The 16,040-nt window shown below is 39.2% G+C and overlaps 1 non-coding gene across 1 annotated transcript; it reads left to right on the top strand.

The window, feature by feature from the left end:
• Positions 1–2,946: 2,946 nt before the first annotated feature.
• LOC148553475 (small nucleolar RNA R71) lies at positions 2,947–3,054 on the top strand. The gene has a single exon (XR_015893035.1). It is a non-coding gene; the product is annotated as a small nucleolar RNA R71 (small nucleolar RNA).
• The last annotated feature ends 12,986 nt before the right edge of the window (positions 3,055–16,040 follow it).

Below are 16,040 nucleotides of genomic sequence, written 5' to 3'. Positions count from 1 at the left end.
CTTGAGCTCTTCTATGTCTCTTCCTTGATCATGGTTCTTGGTGATCCATGCGTTGGCATAGAATTCTTGAACCATTAGGATGCCGACTTGTTGGATGGGATTTGTTAGAACTTCCCAACCTCTTCTTTGAATTTCATGTCGGATCTCCGGATACTCATTTCTTTTGAGTTTGAAAGGAACCTCGGGGATCACCTTCTTCTTGGCCACAACATCATAGAAGTGGTCTTGATGAGCTTTGGAGATGAATCTTTCCATCTCCCATGACTCGGAGGTGGAAGATTTTGTCTTCCCTTTCCCTTTTCTAGAGGATTCTCTGGTCTTAGGTGCCATCAATGGTAATGGAAAAACAAAAAGCTTATGCTTTTACCACACCAAACTGAGAATATTGCTCACCCTCGAGCAAGAAAAGAAAGAATTAGATGAAGAAGAAGAAGAAAATATGGAGAAGAGGGAGGAGGTGTGTTTCGGCCAAGAAGGGAAAGAGAGGGTTGTGTTGTGTGAAAATGAAGAAGAATGGAGGGCTATATATAGGGAAGGGAGGGGGGTTAAGTTTCGGCCATATAGGGTGGGGTTGGGTGGGAAATTGATTTTGAATTTTGAAGGTAGGTGGAGTTTATGAGGTAGGTTTATGGGGAAGAGTGGATGGATGTGAGTGGTGAAGAGGTGATGGGGAAGAGAGTTTATGGGATTGTGTGAAAGAGGGGTGAGAAGAAGTAAGTGGAGGTAGGTGGGGATCCTGTGGGGTCCACAGATCCTGAGGTGATCCTGTGGGGTCCACAGATCCTGAGGTTCTTAAGGATTTACAACCTTGCACCAAATTAGGCATGTAAAATGCCTTTGCACACAACTCTGGGCGTTCAGCGCCAAATTGGTGCTTGTTCTGGGCGTTGAACGCCCATTTGTTGCCCATTTCTGGCGTTGAACGCCAGAACCATGCTTGTTCTGGGCGTTCAGCGCCAGCTCTTCTCCAGGGTGCATTTCTGGTGTTCAGCGCCAGAACCATGCTCTGTTCTGGCGTTGAACGCCCAAAACATGCTTCTTACTGGCGTTTAAACGCTAGTAAGGCCTTCCTCCAGGGTGTGATTTTTCTTCTGCTATTTTTGATTCCGTTTTCAATTTTTTTGGATTTATTTTGTGACTCCACATGATCATGTACCTATAAAGACATATAACTAATAAAAATATAATTAAATAAAAATTGGGTTGCCTCCCAACAAGCACTTCTTTATTGTCAATAGCTTGACAGTGGGCTCTCATGGAGCTTCACAGTTGTGCAGAGCTTTGTTGAGACTCTCCAACACCAAACTTAGAGTTTGGATATGGGAGTTCAACACCAAACTTAGAGTTTGGTTGTGGCCTCCCAACACCAAACTTAGAGTTTGACCGTGGGGGCTCTGGTTGTCTCTGCAATGAGAGAAGCTTACTGTGCTTCCTCTCCATGGGTACAGAGAGAGATCCTTGAGTTTTAAACACAAGGGTGTCCTCATTTAATTGAAGGATCAATTCTCCTCTGTCCACATCAATCACAGCTCTTGCTGTTGCCAGGAAAGGTCTTCCTAGGATGATGGATTCATCCTCATCCTTCCCAGTATCTAGGACTATGAAATCTGTAGGGATGTAAAGGCCTTCAACCTTTACTAACACGTCCTCTACTTGTCCATAAGCCTATTTTCTTGAATTATCTGGCATCTCTAATGAGATTTTAGCAGCTTGCACCCCATAGATTCGCAGTTTCTCTATTACAGAGAGGGGCATGAGGTTTATCCCTGAACCAAGGTTACACAGAGCCTTAAAGATCATGGTGCCTATGGTACAAGGTATTATGAACTTTCCCGGATCCTGTTTCTTCTGAGGCAATGTCAGTTGATCCAGATCACTTAGTTCATTGGTGAACAAGGGAGGTTGATCTTCCTAAGTCTCAATACCATAATTTGGCATTTAGCTTCATGATTGCACCAAGGAACTTGGCAGCTTGCTCTTCAGTAACATCCTCATTCTCTTCAGAAGAGGAATACTCATCAGAGCTCATGAATGGTATAAGGAGGTTCAATGGAATCTCTATGGTCTCTAGATGAGCCTCAGAGTCCTTTTGTTCCTCAGAGGGAAGCTCCTTATTGATCACTGGACGTCCCAGGAGGTCTTCCTCCTTGGGATTCACGTCCTCTCCTTCCCTTACAGGTTCGGCCATGGTGCTTATGTCAATGGCCTTGCACTCTCCTTTTGGATTCTCTTCTGTATTGCTTGGGAGGGTACTAGGAGGGATTTCAGCGATCCTTTTACTCAGCTGGCCCACTTGTGCTTCCAAATTTCTAATGGAAGACCTTGTTTCATTCATGAAACTTACAGTGGCCTTGGATAGATCAGAGACTAAGTTTGCTAAATTAGAGGTACTTTGTTCAGAGTTCTCTGTCTGTTGCTGAGTGGATGATGGAAAAGGTTTATTATTGTTAAACCTGTTTCTTCCACCATTATTAAAGCCTTGTTGAGGCCTTTGATCCTTCCGTGAGAGATTTGGATGATTTCTCCATGATGGATTATAGGTGTTTCCATATGGTTCACCCATGTAATTTACCTCTGCTATTGCAGGGTTCTCAGGATCATAAGCTTCTTCTTCATAAGAAGCCTCTTGAGTACTGTTGGATGCAGCTTGCATTCTAGTCAGACTCTGAGAAATCATATTGACTTGCTGAGTCAATATTTTGTTTGAGCCAATATGGCATTCAGAGTATCAATTTCAAGAACTCCCTTCTTCATAGGCGTCCCATTACTCACATGATTCCTCTCAGAAGTGTACATGAACTGGTTATTAGCAACCATGTCCATGAGTTCTTGAGCTTCTGCAGGCATTTTCTTTAGGTGAATGGATCCACCTGCAGAAGTATCCAATGACATCTTTGATAGCTCAGATAAACCATCATAGAATATATCCAGGATGGTCCATTCTGAAAGCATGTCAGAAGGACACTTTTTGGTCAACTGTTTGTATCTTTCCCAAGCTTCATAGAGGGATTCACCATCTTTTTGTTTGAAGGTTTGAACATCCACTCTAAGCTTGCTCAGCTTTTGAGGAGGAAAGAACTTGGCTAAGAAAGTCGTGACCAACTTATCCCAAGAGTTCAGGCTGTCTTTAGGTTGAGAGTCCAACCATATTCTAGCTCTGTCTCTTACAGCAAAAGGGAAAAGCATCAGCCTGTAGACTTCAGGATTTACTCCATTAGCCTTAACAGTATCACAGATCTGCAAGAATTCAGTTAAGAACTGAAAAGGATCTTCAGATGGAAGTCCATGAAACTTGCAGTTTTGTTGCATCAGAGAAACTAGCTGAGGTTTCAGCTTAAAATTGTTTGCTCCAATGGTAGGAATGGAGATGCTTCTTCCATGTAAATTGGAATTAGGTGCAGTAAAGTCACCAAGCATTCTGCTTGCATTATTGTTGTTGGGTTCGGCTGCCATCTCCTTTACTTGTTCGAAATTTTCAATAAGGTTGTCTCTGGATTGTTGTAATTTAGCTTCTCTTAGTTTTCTCTTCAGAGTCCTTTCAGGTTCTGGATCAGCTTCAACAAGAATGCCTTTTTCTTTGTCCCTGCTCATAAGAAAGAGAAGAGAAAAAGAAAAGAAGAGGAATCCTCTATGTCACAGTAAAGAGGTTCCTTATTGTTAGTAGAAGAAGAAAAGGAATAGGGGTGAAGAAAAATGAAGAATCCAAACACAAAGGTGATGATAGGAGCAGAGATGTGAGATGAAGAGAAGTGTTAGTAGATGAATAAATAAATAGAAGGAGATGAGAGAGAAAGAAGATTTTCGAAAATAATTTTTGAAAAAGAGTTAGTGATTTTCGAAAATAGTTTTTGAAAAAGGTTGGTAGTTTTTGAAAATTTTAAAATCAAAAGTTAAAATAATTAGTTAATCAAAAAGAATTTTTGAAAAAGAGGGAAGATATTTTCAAAAATTAGAGAGAGAGAGTTAGTTAGGTAGTTTTGAAAAAGATAAGAAACAAACAAAAAGTTAGTTAGTTAGTTGAAACAAATTTTGAAAAGATAAGAAGTTAGGAAGTTAGAAAAGATATTTTGAAATCAAATTTTTGAAAAAAAGATAAGAAGAGAAGATATTTTTGAAAAGATATGATTGAAATTATTTTTTGAAAAAGATTTGATTTTTAGAATCACAATTAATGACTTATTCACTAGAAATCACAAGATATGATTCTAGAACTCAAAGTTTGAATCTTTCTTAACAAGCAAGTAACAAACTTGAAATTTTTGAATCAAAACATTAATTGTTATTGTTATTTTCGAAAATTTGATATAAAAATAAGAAAAAGATTTTTGAAAAATATTTTTAAAATTTTTGAAAATAACTAAGAAAAATGAAAAAGATTTGATTTTTGAAAAAGATTTTGAAAAAGATAAGATTTTTAAATTGAAAATTTGATTTGACTCATAAAAACAACTAGATTTTTAAAATTTTTGAAAAAGTCAAATCTAATTTTCGAAATTTTAAGAGAGAAAAAGGGAAAGATATTTTTTTTATTTTTCAATTTTTATGATGAGAGAGAAAAAACATGAAAATGATGCAACGCATGAAAATTTTGGATCAAAACAATGATGAACATCAAGAACATATTTTTGAAAAATTTTTAATGCAAGGAAAACATGCAAGACACCAAACTTAGAATTCTTTAATGCTTAGACACTAAGAATTCAAGAATGCATATGAAAAACAAGAAAAGACACAAAACATGCAAATGCAAAGATCAAACAAGAAGACTTACCAAGAACAACTTGAAGATCATGAAGAACACTATGAATGCATGAATTTTTGAAAAATGCAAGATGAATATGCAATTGACACCAAACTTTCAACTTGACTCAAGACTCAAACAAGAAACATGAAATATTTTTGATTTTTTTGATTTTATGATTTTTTTGTATTTTCTTTTAATTTTTTTTTCGAAAATCATTTTGAAAAAGAAAAATAAGGATTCCAAAATTTTTAATATGAATTCCAGGAGTCTTATGCTCTTTAGTCTAAAGCTCCAATCAAAGGGTCAGGCATGGCTTAATAGCCAGCCAAGCTCTAGCATGTAAATTACATCCATTGAGGTGATTAGTTGAAGACCAATCCCAAAGAAGTTTGGGTATGGCTTTACAGCCAGATAGGATTCAACATGTTTCATGAAACACTAGAATTCATTCTTAAAAATTCTGAAGAAAAATATATTTTTGAAAACATTTTTTTTTTTCGAAAACAGATAAAAAATTTTTTTTTTGAAAGATTTTTGAAAAATTTTTTTGAAAAGAAAATAAGAAGAAAATTACCTAATCTGAGCAACAAGATGAACCGTCAGTTGTCCAAACTCGAACAATCCCCGGCAACGACGTCAAAAACTTGGTGCACGAAATTGTGATCTCTGGTAACGGCTCCAAAAACTTGGTGCTCTAATCTCAATTCGTAATTTGTCACAACTTCGATACAACTAACCAGCAAGTGCACTGGGTTGTCCAAGTAATAAACCTTACGTGAGTAAGGGTCGATCCCACGGAGATTGTTGGTATGAAGCAAGCTATGGTCACCTTGTAAATCTCAGTCAGGCGGATAATAATTGATTATAGATTTTTCGAAAATAATACTAATTAAACAGAAACTAAGGATAGAAATACTTATGTAAATCATTGGTGAGAATTTCAGATAAGCGTATGGAGATGCTTTCATCCCTCTGAACCTCTGCTTTCCCGCTGTCTTCATTCAATCAGTCTTACTCCTTTCCATGGCAAGCTTTATGCAAGGGCATCACCGTTGTCAGTGGCTACAATCCCCTCCTCTTGTGAAAATGGTCCAAATGCTCTGTCACGGCACGGCTAATCATCTGAGGTTCCCGATCATACTGGAATAGGATTTACTATCCTTTTGCGTCTGTCACTACGCCCAGCACTCGCGAGTTTGAATCAATTTCAATCGCCTTGGAAGGAGGTTCTATAACCTAACTTTCCCATGGAGGTTCAGCATCTCCTAAGTCTGCAACCACTTCTTCCTTTTCAATAATTACAGCTTCCTCCACTTGTTTCAGTACAAAGTCATGCTCCGTACTGTCCATTGGAGTTTCTAGTATCTCCTTTATGCTACGCTCTTTTATTGATTCTCCACATGTAGCCATGGGAGCACTTTGAGTGTCCGAGCATTGGGAAGCTAATCGACTTATCGCTTGATTTAGTTGATATAGAATTGCATGAAATCGATCCGCTGCTTCCTTGAGATGATCCCTTGATTCTTCCTTCACTAATTCTTCAACCACTCCTTCGACTTCAAGAGTTTTTACTACCTTCACCTTTAGGGCCTCGTCTAGCTCCTTATGAAGTATGGATTCATGAAGATGAATCCTTCTCTCTTGTTCCATGTCAATAGCATCATTGAGATCATGTTGCTCTTAGATTGATGGATGTGGGTGCTCTTCCATGGATAGTGGTGATGGGATGGAGAGATCATTCTGTGGTTGACAAGAAAGTGCACTAGAGCTTGAGGGTTGATTGTTGAAGGTATTTGGTGGTCTGATTTGGGCAAAGAGAGCTTGTATAGTAGAGTTTAGATCGGCAAGTGCTTTCTCCATGGAGGTTCGGGGTGGATATGAGGGTTCATTTGTTGGGAGAAAGGGTTCTTGGTAGGAAGGTGGTTCATCTTGACAATGATAAGGAGATCGTGTATATTGAGGTGGTGGTTCATGAGAGTAATTGTGTTGGAATGGGGGTGGTTCTATGTATGGTTCATTTGGCTCATAAGGTGGTTGGTATGGTGGATACGGGTTAGGGTCATATGGAGATGAATGGTGGAAAGGGGCTTGTGAGTATGGTGGTCCAAAGCTATTTTGAGGAGGTGGTTCATTGGCATATGATGGAGCTTGCTGGTAACTACAAGGAGGTCCACCATATCTATTGTCTTGGCATGCATTGTAGGATGGTCGTTGTCCATGGTATCCTGGAAGGTGACGTTGCCGAAAGGGTTGATCAGATCCTCGTGGCTCCTTCCATCTCTGATTGTTTTGACCTTGATGCATGTTCCTGTTATAATTTCCATTCCTTGCAACAACATTGGAACCAAACTCAAAGCGAGAGGGGTGAGAACTCATAGAAACTAATAAAAATTAAAAACAAAAATAAAAATAAATAAACAACCAAAATAAAATATTTACAATAACCAATAATAAGGCACACGTTTGCAATTCCCCGGCAACGGCGCCATTTTGAAGAACTGAAGATTGATGGTTTAGAAGTTATAGTAAACTCTCGTTGCAAGTATAGTTACTAAACCAAGCAATCAATGTTTCTTACAAACGTTTTGGTTGTCAAAAGTAACAAACCCCTTTAAAATTGATAACCAAGTATTTAAACCTCGGGTCGTCTTCTCAAGAAATTGCAGGGAGGTGCTCTTATTATTGGTTATGAGTCCTGAAAATTGGGAGTTTTGAAAGTAAGGTAGAAGTATGTTAAATAATAAGAAAAATAAAATAGTAATAATAAAATAAACTCTTGGCAAGGTATTAGAACAGGAAGTCCTATCCTTATCAATTGTGATTAGAATTGGATTTTAATCCCACTTTGTTAACCTCTAACTATGAAGGTAAATCAAGTGGATTAATTAGCTTGATCCTCAGGTCCTAGTCAATTCCTATGGAAAGACTAGAGTTATTGGAGCAACTTCCAAATTCAACCACTGCTTTATTTGACAGCTCAAGCATTATCAATTACTTAACCAAAGCCAAAAGGAAGAAAATATCTAAATTAAATTAAAAGCATCAATATAAATAAATCAAAGCAATCTTAATTTTGAAATACCTCAAATAATATTAATTAAGAAAATCATAACATGAATGTAGCATTGGTGCACGAAATTGTGATCTCTGGTAATGGCTCCAAAAACTTGGTGCTCTAATCTCAATTCGTAATTTGTCACAACTTCGATACAACTAACCAGCAAGTGCACTGGGTCGTCCAAGTAATAAACCTTACGTGAGTAAGGGTCGATCCCACGGAGATTGTTGGTATGAAGCAAGCTATGGTCACCTTGTAAATCTCAGTCAGGCGGATAATAATTGATTATGGAGTTTTCGAAAATAATACTAATTAAACAGAAACTAAGGATAGAAATACTTATGTAAATCATTGGTGAGAATTTCAGATAAGCGTATGGAGATGCTTTCGTCCCTCTGAACCTCTGCTTTCCCGCTGTCTTCATTCAATCAGTCTTACTCCTTTCCATGGCAAGCTTTATGCAAGGGCATCACCGTTGTCAGTGGATACAATCCCCTCCTCTAGTGAAAATGGTCCAAATGCTCTGTCACGGCACGGCTAATCATCTGAGGTACCCGATCATACTGGAATAGGATTTACTATCCTTCTGCGTCTGTAACTACGCCCAGCACTCGCGAGTTTGAAGTACGTCACAGCCATCCCTTCTCGGATCCTACTCGGAATATCACAGACAAGGTTTAGACTTTCCGGACCTCAAGAATGGCTATCCATGGGTTCTAACTTATACCACGAAGATCCTGATTAAGAGATCCAAGAGATATTCATCATGTTCTTGGGTGCGAATGGATATCTTAGAAGCGGAATAAGTTGAATTGAATAGAAAGATAGTAGTACTTTGCATTAATCTTTGAGGAACAGCAGAGCTCCACACCTTAATCTATGGAGTGTAGAAACTCTACCGTTGAAAATACATAAGTGAAGGGTTCAGGCATGGCCGAGAGGCCAGCCCTCAAACGTGATCTAAGATAGCATACAACTGATCAAAGATATCTAATACAGTAGTAAAAAGTCCTATTTATAATAAACTAGCTACTAGGGTTTACAGAAGTAGGTAATTGATGCATAAATCCACTTTCGGGGCCCACTTGGTGTGTGCTTGGGCTGAGCTTGAAGTCTACACGTGGAGAGGTCATTCTTGGAGTTGGACGCCACCTTTTGTGCCATTTTGGGCGTTGAACTCCACTTTGCAACTTGTTTCTGGCACTGGACGCCAGAATTGGGCAGAGAGCAGACGTTGAACGCCAGTTTTCGTCATCTAAACTTGGGCAAAGTATGGACTATTATATATTTCTGGAAAGCCCTGGATGTCTACTTTCCAACGCAATCAGAAGTGCGCCATTTTGAGTTCTGTAGCTCCAGAAAATCTATTTTGAGTACAGGGAGGTCAGAATCCAACAGCATCAGCAGTCCTTCTTCAACCTCTGAATTTGATTTTTGCTCAAGTCCCTCAATTTCAGCCAAAAAATACCTGAAATCACAGAAAAACACACAAACTCATAGTAGTGTCCAGATATATGAATTTAACATAAAAACTAATGAAAACATCCCTAAAAGTAACTAGATTCTACTAAAAACATACTAAAAACAATGCCAAAAAGCGTATAAATTATCCGCTCATCAAGCATAAGCCAAATTGAAAAGATAAATAATAATTAAAAGTATATAATAAAAGTAGAAAATAAATAAGAGGAACATTGAACCTGTGATGAAAAAGAAATAATCTTAAATCCTAAAACTAAATCCTAAGAGAGAGGAGAGAGCCTCTCTCTCTAAAAACTACATCTAAAACCTAAAACTGTGTGTTGTGAGCTTATTCTCATGAATGAATGGATTCTCCCACTTTATAGCCTCTAATATATGTTTTCTAGGCCGCAAACTGGGTCGAAAACAGCCCAGAAATCGCTGGAGAAGAAATCTGCCATGCTGATTTTCGCCACTGCGACGCGTCCGCGTGGAGCACGCATTCGCATCGCCTAGCGTCAGGGTTTATATATTTGGCCTTAAGTTTCCTATGTTTAATCCTCTCTTATTACCATTAGATGCCTTGATATTTGTGTTAAGTGACTTCAGAGATTACTGGGCAGGAATGGCTCAGAGGATGGAAAGGAAGCATGCAAAAGTGGAAGGAATACAAGAAGTTGGAGAAACTGCTAAGCTGTCCAGCCTGACCTCTTCGCACTCAAACAGCTATAACTTTAGCTACAAAGGTCCAAATGATGCGGTTCCAGTTGCGTTGGAAAGCTAACATTCAGGGCTTCGATTTGATATATAATATGCCATAGTTCTCCTGATACTAGGCAACGCCAACGCGTGCTCCACACGGACGCATCGTAGTGGCAAAAATCAGCGTGGCAGATTTCTTCTCCAGCGATTTCTGGGCTGTTTTCGACCCAGTTTGCGGCCCAGAAATTACATATTAGAGGCTATAAAGTGGAGAAATCCATTCATTCATGAGAATTAGCTCACAACACACAGTTTTAGGTTTTAGATGTAATTTTTAGAGAGAGAGGCTCTCTCCTCTCTCTTAGGATTTAGTTTTAGGATTTAGGATTATTTCTTTTTCATCACAGGTTCAATGTTCCTCTTATTTATTGTCTACTTTTATTATATACTCTTAATTATTATTTATCTTTTCAATTTGGCTTATGCTACATTCATGTTATGATTTTCTTAATTAATATTATTTGAGGTATTTCAAATTTAAGATTGCTTTGCTTTATTTATATTGATGCTTTTAATTTAATTTAGATATTTTCTTCCTTTTGGCTTTGGTTAAGTAATTGGTAACGCTTGAGCTGTCAAATAAAGCAGTGGTTGAAATTGGGAGTTGCTTCAATAACTCTAGTCTTTCCATAGGAATTGACTAGGACCTGAGGATCAAGCTAATTAATCCACTTGATTTGCTGGATCCCCTGATTTCACAATGCAACCGTTTCAAGCGCATCACCCAGCAGTGGCTACAGATTTTGAAATAAAGACTGCACTGCTCAACTTGATGCCTAAGTTTCATGGCTTACCTGCTCAAGAGCCTATCAAGCACCTGGGGGATTTCCAAGCAGCCTGTTCTACTGTCAGGCGTGATGGTGTAGTTGAAACTTCTATTTTGTTGAAAGCTTTCCCATTCTCTCTTGAGGGGAAGGCGAGAGAGTGGTACTACACTCAACCCGCAGCAACTGTTTCTGACTGGGATACGCTTAGAAGAGAATTTTTAGAAAAATTCTTCCCAGCTGAAGTTACTGATAAACTGAGGAAGGACATTTCCATGATTGTTCAGGATGAATTCGAGACTCTCTACGAATACTGGGAGTGCTTCAACAACCTTCTTGAAGCATGTCCCCACCATATGATTGACAAGATAGTGCTGCTCAGTTACGTCACACAGGGCATGAGGCTCCAAGATAAAACCACATTGGAAAGTGCTAGCAATGGGTCTATGAAAAAGTACAAGACCACTGATGAGGCATGGCAATTGATCAGCGACTTGGCTGAGTCTACAAGGAATCACAGGCAGAAATAAGGCCGATCAAAAGCTGTTGCGGAGGTATCTTCTAGCAAGGAAACTACTACTCTGACTCAGAGTATATGTGAAATGACCAACTTACTGAAGCAGGTGCAGTTGAGTCAACAACAAGCACAGCAGAGCCAATAGTTAGTCCCACAGAGAGTGTGTGGGATCTGTGCTGATTACAACCATTATACTGATGAATGTCTGCAGCTCCAGCAGGAAAACAACATCGTGGCAGCCACTCATAACTTCTATGACCGTCCCAACCAAGGGTACAATCAAGGTGGCAGTTACAACCATGGATGGCAGGACAATTCTAACCAAGGTTGGAGAGATAATTCTAACCAGAATTGGAAGGATAACAATAACAGAAGAGGCAGAGACAATCAAGGATATCAGAGGTGGAATAATAACAACAATAGGCAGCAGAACCAGAACCAACCTTACAGAGTACCTCACCTGAGGCAGTCCCAAGGACCACAACACAACCAACAACAAGTTCCGCAGATCACTCAATCTAATTCTTTTCTGAGTGAAGAGGCACTTCAATCCATTGCGCAAGGACAAAAGAACGTGGAAAGTTCAGTTAATGGCCTAGCATCTGCTATACAAGCTCTCATCTCTCAGCTGGTATCACCCAATACTTCAATTACTCAACATGCAAGCTCCAAAGGGTGGCATCAATGCCATCACCCTAAGGTCCAGAACCACACTGCAAGAGAGGAATCAGGAGGAGCCAATCCCATCAGAATACGCCTCAGCTGAGGAGGTGGTAGAAGTAGAGGATGCTAAGCAGGAGAAGCTCAACCACAGAAAGAAGCACCAAAGGAGGCAGACCCTGCAGAAAATGCCCTCCCTATTCCATTTCCATAAATTGCAAGGAAGCCAAGGAAGCCAAGGAAGCAGATTGAGGTAACTGTTCCCCTTTTTGATGTTATTCAGCAGGTACCTAAATATGCAAAGTTTCTAAAAGATTTATGTATACATAAAGACAAAATTAATGAATTAGAAACTATTCCTTTAGGAAGTTCTATATCTGCTTTAATGGGAGGTATACCTGAAAAGTGTAGTGATCCAGGTCCATGTATGGTTAATTGTACTATTGGTGGTGTGATATTTTCTGACTGCATGTGTGATCTAGGAGCATGTGTTAGTATAATGCCTTTGTTTATTGATACGCACAAAACTTGTCTCTCAACAAATTTTCTTCGGCAAGTGTACCGAATTTGTCGTCAAGTAAAAACTCACAATAGAGTGAGGTCAAATCCCACAAAGATTGAATGATCAAGCAACTTTAATTAGAGGAATGTTCTAGTTGAGCGAACCAGAATTTGATTTGAGATTTGCAGAAAATTAAATGGCGGGAAAGTAAATAGCAGAAACAGTAAATGCTAGAAATAAAGAGCTGAATGTAAATGGTGGAAAGTAAATTGCAGAATCTTAAATGGGAATTGGGTAATTGCTCATAAAAGTAAATGGCAGAAATTAAAGAGAATGGGTAAGATCAGAAATGGGGAGTTCATTGGGCTCAGGAGATGTTGCATTCTCCGGATCAAGTTCATTTTCATCTCTTCCTCAATCAATGCATTCATTGATCTCCTTGGCAATCTTAAGTGATCGAATTCCAATTTCTTGGTAATTCAATCTGTCAAATCTTGATCAATAGCCAATTTCTTGGTCAATTGCTCATGAGAAGAGATGAAGTATGGTCACTAATTATACCACATGTATTTCCCAAATCAAGTGTTGGTAGGATTATAGTCACATATCCATCCAAACCCAATTTGGTCCAGCAAGAGAAAGCATTTCTAGCATAATCTCTTCATTCCTCTTTCAAGGTTCAGAAGAGATCCAAGTTTGAATAGCTTCTTTTCCAAGATAACTACCCAATTGGATGAAGATCAAAAGCTCTCTAGTAAAATCAAGAGAAAAGATAGAAGAAGGAGAATGAAAACTAATATTGATCCATCAAATTACAACAGAGCTCCCTAACCCAATGAAAGGGGTTTAGTTGTTCATAGCTCTGAAAAATGAAAACCAAGATGGAGAATACATGATGAAAGTAAAACTAGAAGTGCAGAGAAAGTAAAATACAGAGAGTAGTTCTATGCCAAAGGCTCCCTAAAGTTTCCAACCCCCCAAACTAATTCAAAGCTACTCCTATATATACTACTCTTCCGATCTTCTAGTTGGCTCTTCAAGTCCTGGGTATGGGCCTCTGGATCTTGAGTTTTGAAGCAGTTATCCTTTTCCTTGGGCTTAGCTTTGCTTGCAGAGAGAAAAGGTGAAGTGGGCAGAGACTTTGACTCAGGACGTTAGTGGTGTCAACGTTAAGTGAAAGTGTGGGTTCGAGAACGTTAGTGACAATCACCTTTTTCACTAATGTTCCTAACCCAAATATGATCACGTTGACTTCAACGTTAGTGGCACTAACGTGACCACTAACTTTGCCTCTTGGTCCTTCGCACACGTTATTGGGACTTACCTTTCCCAATAACGTGGAGAGTCCTCCCTTGTCCCTACGTTAGCGTCCACGTTAACTAGGTTAACGTGGTTTCTAACGTAGTAATGCCAATCCTTCGAGAACGTTAGTGACACATACCTTTGTCACTAACGTTTCAATGTGCCCCTATTTCCCACGTTAGAGTCCACGTTAACTAAGTTAACGTGGCTTCTAACGTAGTCATGCTAGCCATCTCCAACGTTAGTGACAAAGGTGAGTGTCACTAACGTTGGCTCATCATCTCTTTATCCACATTAGCTTCCACGTTAACTAAGTTAACGTGGGAGTTAACGTTGCTCATGGTGGCTCTTGGTGGTTCACCCCAACATTAGTGACAAAGGTAAGTGTCACTAACGTTGGCTATCAATTGCTCTCTCCACGTTAGCTTTCACGTTAACTAAGTTAACGTGGGAGTTAACGTGGCTTATGGAGGCTTGGCCAACGTTAGTGAAAAAGGTGAATGTTACTAACGTTGGCTTCTCTTTTGCTTCTTAACGTTAGAGTCCACGTTAACTAAGTTAACGTGGCTCTTAACGTGGCCACTTATGAGCTTGGTCCAACGTTAGTGACAAAGGTAAGTGTCACTAACGTTGGCTCCATTTTCTTTCTTCCATATTAGAGTTCACGTTAACTTAGTTAACGTGACTCTTAACGTGGGTTATGATGGCTTCGAGGGCATTATTGGCGATTACTTTTCTCATTAACGTTGCAAGTTAGCTCCCATTCCACGTTAGTGGTCACGTTAGTTAGACTACCGTGGCTGCTAACGTGGTTCTTCCTTGCTTCCTTTGTCCTGAAATCAAGCAATAAAGTGCATCAAAGTTCTAATCCAAATCATGAGACATGCATCCTCTGATTTGTCATATAATTCATGAAAAATTCTCATGAAATCATGTAAAGTGCACAATGTATGCTTGAATCAAGATGTAAGTGAATATCTACCCAAAACTAGCTTATTTTCTAAGAAAATGCATGAAACTACCTTAAAAATAGTAAAGAAAAGGTCAGTGAAACTGGCCAAAATGCCCTGGCATCACTTATATATGATACTTTGAGGCTCCCTCCCTTAAAAAGGTCGGCAGCTCATTTTGTGTTAGCAGATAAAAGCATTATTACAGTGGTTGGAGTAGCTGAAGATGTATTAATGAGCATTAAGGGACTCACATTTCCCATTGACTTCTATATTCTAGAAATTCCCCCTAATGACTCAGAAAGGCCATCATCAATCCTGCTTGGAAGACCATTCCTGAAGACTTCAAAATTCAAGCTAGACGCATTTTCCAGAACTTATTCCTTTGAAATAGATGGCAGAATAGTGAAATTCAGTTTAAATGGAGCTATGAAGCACCCTTCGGATGACCTTTCTATCTCCCAGTGTGACATCATAGATGAAACCGTAGCTGAAGTTCACCAGGTGGAATTAGAAGAGAAATACACAGGACAAGGTCCAAGTGTGGGGACACTTTTGCAGGACAACGAGGGCACTTTGCCATTATCACCAGCCCCAGATAATCCAGAGCCTGACCATGAGCAGAAATTGGAATTAAAGCCCCTCCCTCTACACCTCAAGTATGCTTACCTTGAGGACAAGCAGAAGTTTCCAGTTATCATTGCAAGGGAACTCACTTCCCAACAAGAAGAACAGCTACTCAATCTGCTGAGGAAACACAAGAAAGTAATTGGATGGAGCCTGGTGATGCCAGGGCATCTTAGCCAGTTTCACTGACCTTTTCTTTATTGTTTTTAAGGTAGTTTCATGCATTTTCTTAGGAAATAAGATAGTTTTGGGTGGATATTCACTTACATCTTGATTCAAACATACATTGTGCATTTTACATGATTTCATCAGGATTTTGCATGAATTATATGATAAATTGGATGATGCATGATCCATGATTAAGAGCAAGACTTTGATGCACTTTGTTTGATTGATTTTAGGCCAAAAGAAGAAGAGAAGAAGCCATGTTAGTAGCTACGTTAGTTACACTAATGTGGGCACTAACGTGGAAGGAAGGAGAGCCCCAACGTTAGTGAGAAAAGTTAGTGGCATTAACTTTGAAGAAAGGGAATTTGAGCCAACGTTAGTGACACTTAACATTATCACTAACGTTGGCCAATGCTCACAAGTGGCCACGTTAGAGTCCACGTTAATTTAGTTAACGTGGCCTCTAACGTTAAAAGGGGGAAAGGAAGCAAACGTTAGTGACATTCAACATTGTCACTAACGTTG

The sequence above is a fragment of the Arachis ipaensis genome, chromosome B7 (genome assembly GCF_059453495.1).
Source record: "Arachis ipaensis isolate K30076 ecotype BB chromosome B7, ASM5945349v1, whole genome shotgun sequence".
Lineage (NCBI taxonomy): Eukaryota > Viridiplantae > Streptophyta > Magnoliopsida > Fabales > Fabaceae > Arachis > Arachis ipaensis.
Note: the sequence above shows the minus strand (reverse complement) of the source record. Positions and strands in the feature narration are given on the sequence as shown.